We start from the raw sequence: 8,211 nt of genomic DNA on the forward strand, positions 1-8,211 counted from the left end.
CTCAGCAGTCAAGCTGCCAATTTGAGGCTCCTTTGCCACAAATTGCTGTTTTTAAACCTAAAGTATATAAAGGTTATATATACTCTGTGAATTATATAAACTAAGGTGTTCAGTGTGACATTACTGGGAATGCTTCTGTCTGGATGCACTTCTGTTGCTTTGGCTACACATTTTGTTATCCAGAGTCTCTCTCATGTGTGTGTGCACAGTTTGAAATCATGTTTTACTGCTGCCTAACACTTAATAAATTACATTTTATAACATTTTATTTTTTTTTGTCTTGGCAGCCTCTCGTAAACTTTCATAGTGTTCATTTCCAGGCAGCATTAGTCTACAATCTCTAAGAGCATTGTGTTGTGTACTAGTCTTTAATTAAATGTTTGGGAGCTGCTTTGTGAGATGTGGGAGGAAAGAAATATCTCTAAATATCCAGTGTGTTTCTTTGATCTTTCCCAAATAAAACAGAGGTCCAGAGACAAGCAAAGATTATTCTGTATTTCAGTAAAATAAAAAAGATTACAGCACTTTGATAGCTGTGGTTAAATATTCAGAATATCATAAAAAGACTGAAACCAGAGTATCCTTGCTGTTTTCCTCCTCTGCCAGACAGCCATCCTTAACAACAGATGGAGTATTAAAAACACATTTCGTCTCCATTCCAAATTACTTTTCCTACAAAACCAAGCACATTCAAACAAAGCCTAATTATTATGGTCTTATAAGAAGACCCACCCGTAGGATGTGGTGACATTCTTGATATTTCAGCACAATCTCAAGACCACAGTATTTAAAGCATTTCTAGTTTTGTTCTTGTTTCAACCACACTCTTAAATGTTTTCAAGATTTTACTTGACAGACCAACACAAAGTAGTGGATAATTGTAAAGTGGAAACATGGTTTAAAAATTTTCAAATGGCTGCACTGGATTTAATTTAAGGGTATGAGAATAATTGGGGCTGAATAAAATGCACACCATTCTTTTTTTTGTTGATGGTTTCTTCCAATTTTTGAAAACCATGTATCAATTTTCTTCCACTTCACAATTAGGAGCTACCTTGTCTTGGTTAAGTTTGAAATCCTATAATAAAAATCAAGGGTTATGAATACTTTTGCTAAATGATATATGTTGCATACATGTTCCTGTGTACATCAATGTGTGTGTGTGGCAGTGTGTGCTGCATCTTTATTTATGGTTGTTGTAACAGAGGTAATGAGGCAGGATGGCCTTATAGGTTGAGCCAGTTTAATGAGCAACACACGTTCAAGCAAAGATTCTGTCAACCCTGACTGTTACCAGCAATAGTTTTACACACATACAGTCCATAAACACACGCACACACGCACACACACACACACACACACACACACACACACACACACACACTTTTTTAAGTGTTTTTACACATTGTGGTTGTAGTTTGGATTGATGTTGACATTCAATGTAAGCAATAGAAACCAAAATCAAATTCCTTGTTTGTGCACACAAACGTAGCCAATAAAGTTGAAGTTGTACTTTGTTACTCTTATGCATTTCTATTTAAGTTCTGCTTTGGTTCTTTCTTGTTATTTATTGCCATAGCTCATTGATACCCCCAGCTCTCTTGATTTTAGCTCTTTATTTCACACATTACACAATCAATACAGTTTGCATTTACCCATCACCCCTCCCTGCCTGTACATTCCGTACTTTTCTTAGTCAATTTTAAGACCAAATGCTTCCCTGTGCCTGGTCACGTTTTGGTTACCTTTGTTAACCCTTTGCTTAGTCCATGAGGTTTCGGTTTCAATCTTGACAGCATTTCTACCTGTAATTGCATTATTTGAATCACAATCATTGAATACAGCTTACAACTTAAGTGTAGGATGGTATGGATATTATATTATCTTGCTGAAAATCCCATATGAACTGGTCTTCAGTTTTGAGGGAGATGGCAGAATTAAATGCACTGGTATTTTAGAATCCATTATGCTGAAAGCTCTAACAAGTTCCCTTTGGAGAGTGGAAGAGAATCAAGCCCACATTATCACAGATCCTCCACTGTACTTAACAGTATGTGGGAGTTGATTACTTAATGTTTATAACCCAGTAATAAAATCATGTATCATTTAATAAACGTTTGTGGTCTGAAACATTTTAAAAAAATACAATAGATACTAAGATACTAAGACCTATTTAGCTGCATTTAATTTTAACAAAGTGTTAGCGGAGCCAATAGATGTAAAAACATTATCACAATTGGTGTACTTAAAGTGTACTTAAAAGTTTATCATTTATAGAGTTTATAGAAATACAATTACAAGTAGATTGTTCTTATGGGTTTGCAGCAGGATTCTGGGTTGGCACTGGGGTAAGTGGACAAGGTACTAGAGGAAAGTGGTTAACGTCTAAGGCTTGAAATGAGGAATATGTGGAAATATTGTCAGAAGCTAATTCTTACTGTACTGAGAGGTGATAGAGGTCCAAGGGGAGGTGTGTATACCCATAGCCTGAAGTTGACAGGTTGGGTGAATGGTGCCTTGGTGATGGATTCATTTGATGTTTTCTTTCAGAGTTAGAGTCTGAGGAATGGAGGAACGTTGGAGGCTGAACAGGCAAGAAAGCGAGCAGCGAGTTATTGGAATGATCTGGAAAACTGATATCAGGAGGGCAACCAGAGAAGCCATGAGAAGATTCACAGAAGGAATCTTTAGAGGATTTCTCCAGCAATTAAAGGAGCAAGGAAACATAGCACACAGGAACCGAGCATGAACACAGGAAATGGTTACTGCTCCTCTTTATGCTCCTCCTAATTAGTCCTGATGAGCTGCAGCTGTGAGGACACACCTGCCAGTCACACCCTGCAATCAGAAGTGAGGAGAGACACACATGTACTAACCTGCACACAGCTCTGTGAATTTGACATCAGGATCGTGTGACCTGTCAAGGCACAGAGGTGTGAGTTCTGTGAGCCACGATTTAAGAAATTTTCAGAAAGAAATGTGAAAAACCCAGCGTCTTTCTGAGAGGCTTCAGTTCACATAGCAGAAATGGCAGAATGACGAGGAACCATATAATAGAATTTTTGTATCATGACTCCCTGAGGTTATCACTTTTTACTGTATATTTTTGCCATGGTAGCACAATACAGTGTGTTTAACCTAAAGTCCCCACAAATCTGTTGTATTCCACCTCTGGTGAAAATTTGCCTGCATTCAAGGAATAAAACTGAAACCTTCTCTGAGAATTCCTCTCCATGCACCAGAAGAATATTTTTTCTGAATCCTCTAGAGGAATCTACAGTAATTACAAAAATATCTGCAGAAAAACATACAACTCTAGCATGTACAGCAGCTCGGCTGTTTATGGAGGGATTTGGAAAAAAAATAACCATCACAATGTTATGTCAGAGCCGATAAATATTACATAAGTGTTTCCTTTGCTCAATATGCTGCTGTGTGGTAACCGCAGCCATTCAGAAGAAAACAAAGAAACACTTAAGATGCAGATTGAGAAAGCTAGAAAGCAGCTTTAAAAAAAACATATTAAAAACAGTAATGATGTGATAATGGAAGCAGGGTGTAAGGTGGAAATGAGAATGACCCATATATCAATTGTGTATATATATGTGCATTTAAAAAGATATTCTTTATTATTGAGAGCAAAGTGTGCAAAGAGTCAAATTCCTTGTTTGTCTCTACAAACTTGACAGTAAAGCTGATTCTGATTTACCATTGTCAGAAAGCTGTGTGCATATTCATTTAATAACATAATGGTGGGGGCTGTCGGCCCCTGGTGCGTGCCGCCGCCGGTCACGGACCTCTTGCTGGGTGAGTTTGTCCCGACTTGCTGTGGGGTCGGTGGAACCGTTGTAAGTACAGTGCTAAGTGGCGTCTGCTCTGTTGCGCGTGTGGGCGAGGCTGGGGTGGCATTGCACAGGACTCTTGCCTTGCTGTCGCGGCTCGCTGTGTGTTGGAGGGCAGGATGTGGTGGGGTGCATGGAGCGGGACTGGCTGTGGAGCTTGCACTGTGTGGATGTGCCGTCATCAGCTTTTTGGGGGTGGAGGTTGTCTGTGTGCCCTTGTGGGCAGGGGATTCATGGCGCTTGAGATCGGGCGCATGTGTTCAATACATGTGTCCTGGTTGGGGGTTGCCGTGTGGGGAAATTCGTGTTGGGTTTCATTGGGGGTGGGGGCTTATGGTGTTGAGATCGGAATTCATTGGGGTATTGGGACTGCTTTGTTCTGGAGCGGCTCTGGTTGGCAGCCTCGATTGGACCAGGTAGGCCCATCTTTTGTTTGTGACCCTCTCTCCAGATGGAGACGGGGGTCGTTGGGGGCTGGGTTTGGGCGGTGGGTCGGTGTCGTGTTCGGGCGGTGCTGGCACTAGTATGGGCTGGTGCTGGGGCAGCCTGCTTGTCTGCACTCCGGAATGAAGGGGACCACCTCCTGGGTCTGGGGGCCGGCTGCCCCTCTGGGTACCTGGACCTGGGAGTATAGTGTATGTATGGGGAGTGTGAGAAAGTGTACGACATCCATTGTTGTCGGCCCTTACATTGGGTGTGGAGGTGAGTGTTTTCATGTGTACACAAGAGGGTGGAAATGTATGATTGTGACAGGGGCCGGTGGGGGCTTATGGGCTTGTCGCTGCAGCTCCATGGGGCTTCTGCACTGTGGCTGCTGGTTGGATTCCCTGGGGCTCTCCTCTGCTCTTCTATGAAGGGGGCTGCTGTAGTCCCGGCCATGGTCCTCACAGAGTTCCCGTGCTCTGGGGGGCCTTTGGATGTCCATGGCTCAAATCTCCTCCGTGTTTGTCTCAGGTCCAGCGGGGCAAGTCTGTGGCTCCTCACACTCGCTATTGCATATTTTCATGGAGGAACCTTATATAAACAAGCGAGCTGACACTTACACCCACGAGTGTTTGGATTCAGGTGTTAACAGGTACACCGATGTTCTATATTGAGCCGCAGTTACCACTAAACACTTCTTTCATTCATTAGTATCGTGCACTTTTCATTAACATTGTTGTTGTTATATACAGGGGTTGGACAATGAAACTGAAACACCTGGTTTTAGACCACAATAATTTATTAGTATGGTGTAGGGTCTCCTTTTGCGGCCAATACAGCATCAATTTGTCTTGGGAATGACATATACAAGTCCTGCACAGTGGTCAGAGGGATTTTAAGCCATTCTTCTTGCAGGATAGTGGCCAGGTCACTACGTGATACTGGTGGAGGAAAATGTTGTGGCCTGTAACACTGCATGTGTTTCGTTATGAAGGGTGTTCTGTCCTTATTCCACGTCCTATAGTTCGACTTGACAGACAACTAACAACTTCAGTGAAAATCAGAATCAAAAGTGTAGCCAAAAAGCTTTACTTAAAAAAATCAGAAAATACATGTTGCAAATGGTGTATTTTTTACACACAGTATAGCTGAACACCTGTATGCAAGTTGCTGTATTGGTTTTTTTCCTATTACAACCACCAAATGGCGCTGAGGAAATTTATATACATCTGCCATTACAAAGTTTGTAAATTGTTTTGTGTGCAGCTGCATAAAGACTAAATAAGTTACTTTTTACTTTTAAAAGTCTTGTTTTTTAAATTTTTTATCCTATATGTTAATCGTTGCCTGACCATCTTTGGTTGAAAGTTCAATGATCTATACACCCATGTGAGAGTGCCTGCAAATAATTCAGATTTTCTCAGAAAACAAGTTCAAGTACACGATTAAAACATCCACTCCAGGCATTCAACAGTGCAGGCAAAGTGTCTGCATTGTGCAGCAAGAGATTAAAGTCCTTTTCAGATCATGTTTTCACTCACAGTATATCACCACATGTTAAATATCTACATCAAATTCTGCTGATCAACGTAACTCTCAGATGAAACCGACACTGGAGGATCACCAGGTATCTCTGCTCGCTCTGTATGATGGCCTATGCTGCTGCTGCCTTTGTTTGGTATTATATCACTAATTCACACCATTTCCACAATCCACTTTCATATAGCTTGTACAGTATGTTTCTGCAGGTGTAGAAGCAGTCTTCTAGGCTGTTATCTTGTATTCTCTTCACCCATCTTTCTCTCTGTTCTTTTCTCCTTCTCTCCCTTTTCCCTTTTGTCTGACCTCTCTCTTCCTTGCTTCTTTTATTTCCTTTTCGTTTTAGTCTCCATGTACATTGAAATGGAAACAATCCCAAAGCAGTTTCTAATAAAGTTTTTTTCCTGTATAGATATCAAGCAGGGCATTATAGCGTTAGCTGTAATGCTCCACTTGTGAAAGTAAATCTTGTCACTCAGACAACAATTCTGAGTGCTACTCTGCACAGGACACGTTTATAAAAAAAAATCTATAAATAATAATAAAAACCACGACTAATGGACAATCATACAACAAAACCATTGATCTACTGGTTGTATTGTTTGTAAGTATTCCTGGTATTCCTCATCTATTTCAATAGATTTAAACTAAATACATGAAATTTGTAAAATGTGTATCCTGTTGTGTGTTTTTCCTCCTCTGAGGCTTTTGAATCTCTGGCAGTTAGAATGCTAAAACCTCCATTACCTCCTCCACCATGCTCCATGGGGACCCTGTCACTCCCACACTCTCCCACAGGCACTTCGTCTCATCACTCTGAAGACCCAGCAAGCTCCTGGTAGGCAGTGGTCCAGTGAAAGACTTGCACAGTAACATGCTGCTATCCAACAGAGTGCTTCAGACGTTCTTGCACTGACAGAAGTGAAAGATTCTGTGGTTCAATATTTCAGGTCGAGATAAACCTCGTTATAGCTTCCAGTCATTGAGGGATTCAGAGTTTGCGCTTTAACAAACCTCACTGAAATCGTTCCAATGATTTGAATAAATTTAATTTTTTCAGTTTGTTTTTGTCATTTAAAAAAAAAATCAATCTTGTGCTGCAACTGAAATAAACTGAGAAATCTCCCCCCTCCCCTCCTATAGGGTTTTCACATTTTATTTAATAAACCTGAACTCTGCAATATATAATATTTGTTTTGGTTGATCTGTCTAAAGTGTCTACTCACCTCCTCCTACTCCTCTGCCTCTAACTTCATAAATTTTTACGCAGTGGTCCCGTTGTTGACATTTCATTCAATATATGAAACATAAACAGTAAAAAGTAGGTTTCAATGCCTGCATGAAGAAATTGTAATGTAATAACAACTGAACATATTTTGTTAAAAACTGACAAATTCTGGTATTTCAGCTCCACTTTTACATTTCACGGTGAACCCTGACAAATACAAGTTCATGGAACTTCTTTCTTCATAAGTGCTTTCCACTGAGATTGGTTTATGTTATTACCGCTGCCTTCATGCAAGAGGTGTATAAATTGCACCCTAATTTGACAGGGCTTGTGTTTACAGCCTTTAATCTCAGGAAAACAGGAGCACAATCAGTAACCTGGGCATTTCACATTTTAACTGTAAGGTGAAATTATTTCACATGAATTGATTAGTCTTTTGAAAGAATATTTGTATCTACTGATGATATCAACTTATGTAAACATCTTCCTCAAGGTTTAGGAGTGTGTTCATAGAAAGATGAGAAAACCAGAATTGCAGCCTCCTGTCATTATGCTCGAGATAGTTCTGACCCACATGCAGATGAAACACTCAGAAGTAGTTACAGGATTATGAATAAGATTTATTTTCTCAAACAAAGGCAAATGGGAAATGTGCAGGAACTGGTAAATCGCCAACTGTACAAAGAAAGAGAAAAAGCAGGTAAATTGAAGTGCTATAGTTAACATGAATAAATAAATCAAAACACTAAACTAAAACGTGATAAATAGGTTATGAGATGAAGCTTACTATGTTGGAGTAATCTAACCACCAGGGAGAGTTGAGGGATGATGAGGAGTTCAGTATGGAGGTACTTGCATTGGAAGGGGAACAGGTAACGCTTATGCCAAGGTTCAGATGACGGTGAAACAGGAAGCTGCCAGCTCGTTGTTGTTCAGACGAAGTAAACAGGAATCTTGGATCTTAATCCACAAAAATAGCAGACCTTTCTCCAGAAGTCGAAAATCCAAAACAGCAAAACAATGCTGAGAGCGAAGTCAGGCATCAACAAGAGTTATCCGAAGTTTCAGGTAAAACAACCTGCAAAGGAGCACAAACGAAGGTTACTAAGAGCATAGCATAAAGCAAAGATTAGTTGTGGCTTGAGCTTGTACCACTGAAGGCAAACACTCTGGCGCTGA

At 40.4% G+C, this 8,211-nt stretch overlaps 1 long non-coding RNA gene across 1 annotated transcript; it reads right to left on the reverse strand.

The window, feature by feature from the left end:
• Nucleotides 1-6,786: 6,786 nt before the first annotated feature.
• Nucleotides 6,787-7,957, reverse strand: LOC124855850. Its single transcript, XR_007035166.1, has 2 exons — nt 7,820-7,957; nt 6,787-7,707 (listed from the first exon to the last, which is right to left on the reverse strand). It is a non-coding gene; the product is annotated as an uncharacterized LOC124855850 (long non-coding RNA).
• Nucleotides 7,958-8,211: the final 254 nt, after the last annotated feature.

This window comes from Girardinichthys multiradiatus, chromosome 19 (genome assembly GCF_021462225.1).
Source record: "Girardinichthys multiradiatus isolate DD_20200921_A chromosome 19, DD_fGirMul_XY1, whole genome shotgun sequence".
NCBI lineage: Eukaryota > Metazoa > Chordata > Actinopteri > Cyprinodontiformes > Goodeidae > Girardinichthys > Girardinichthys multiradiatus.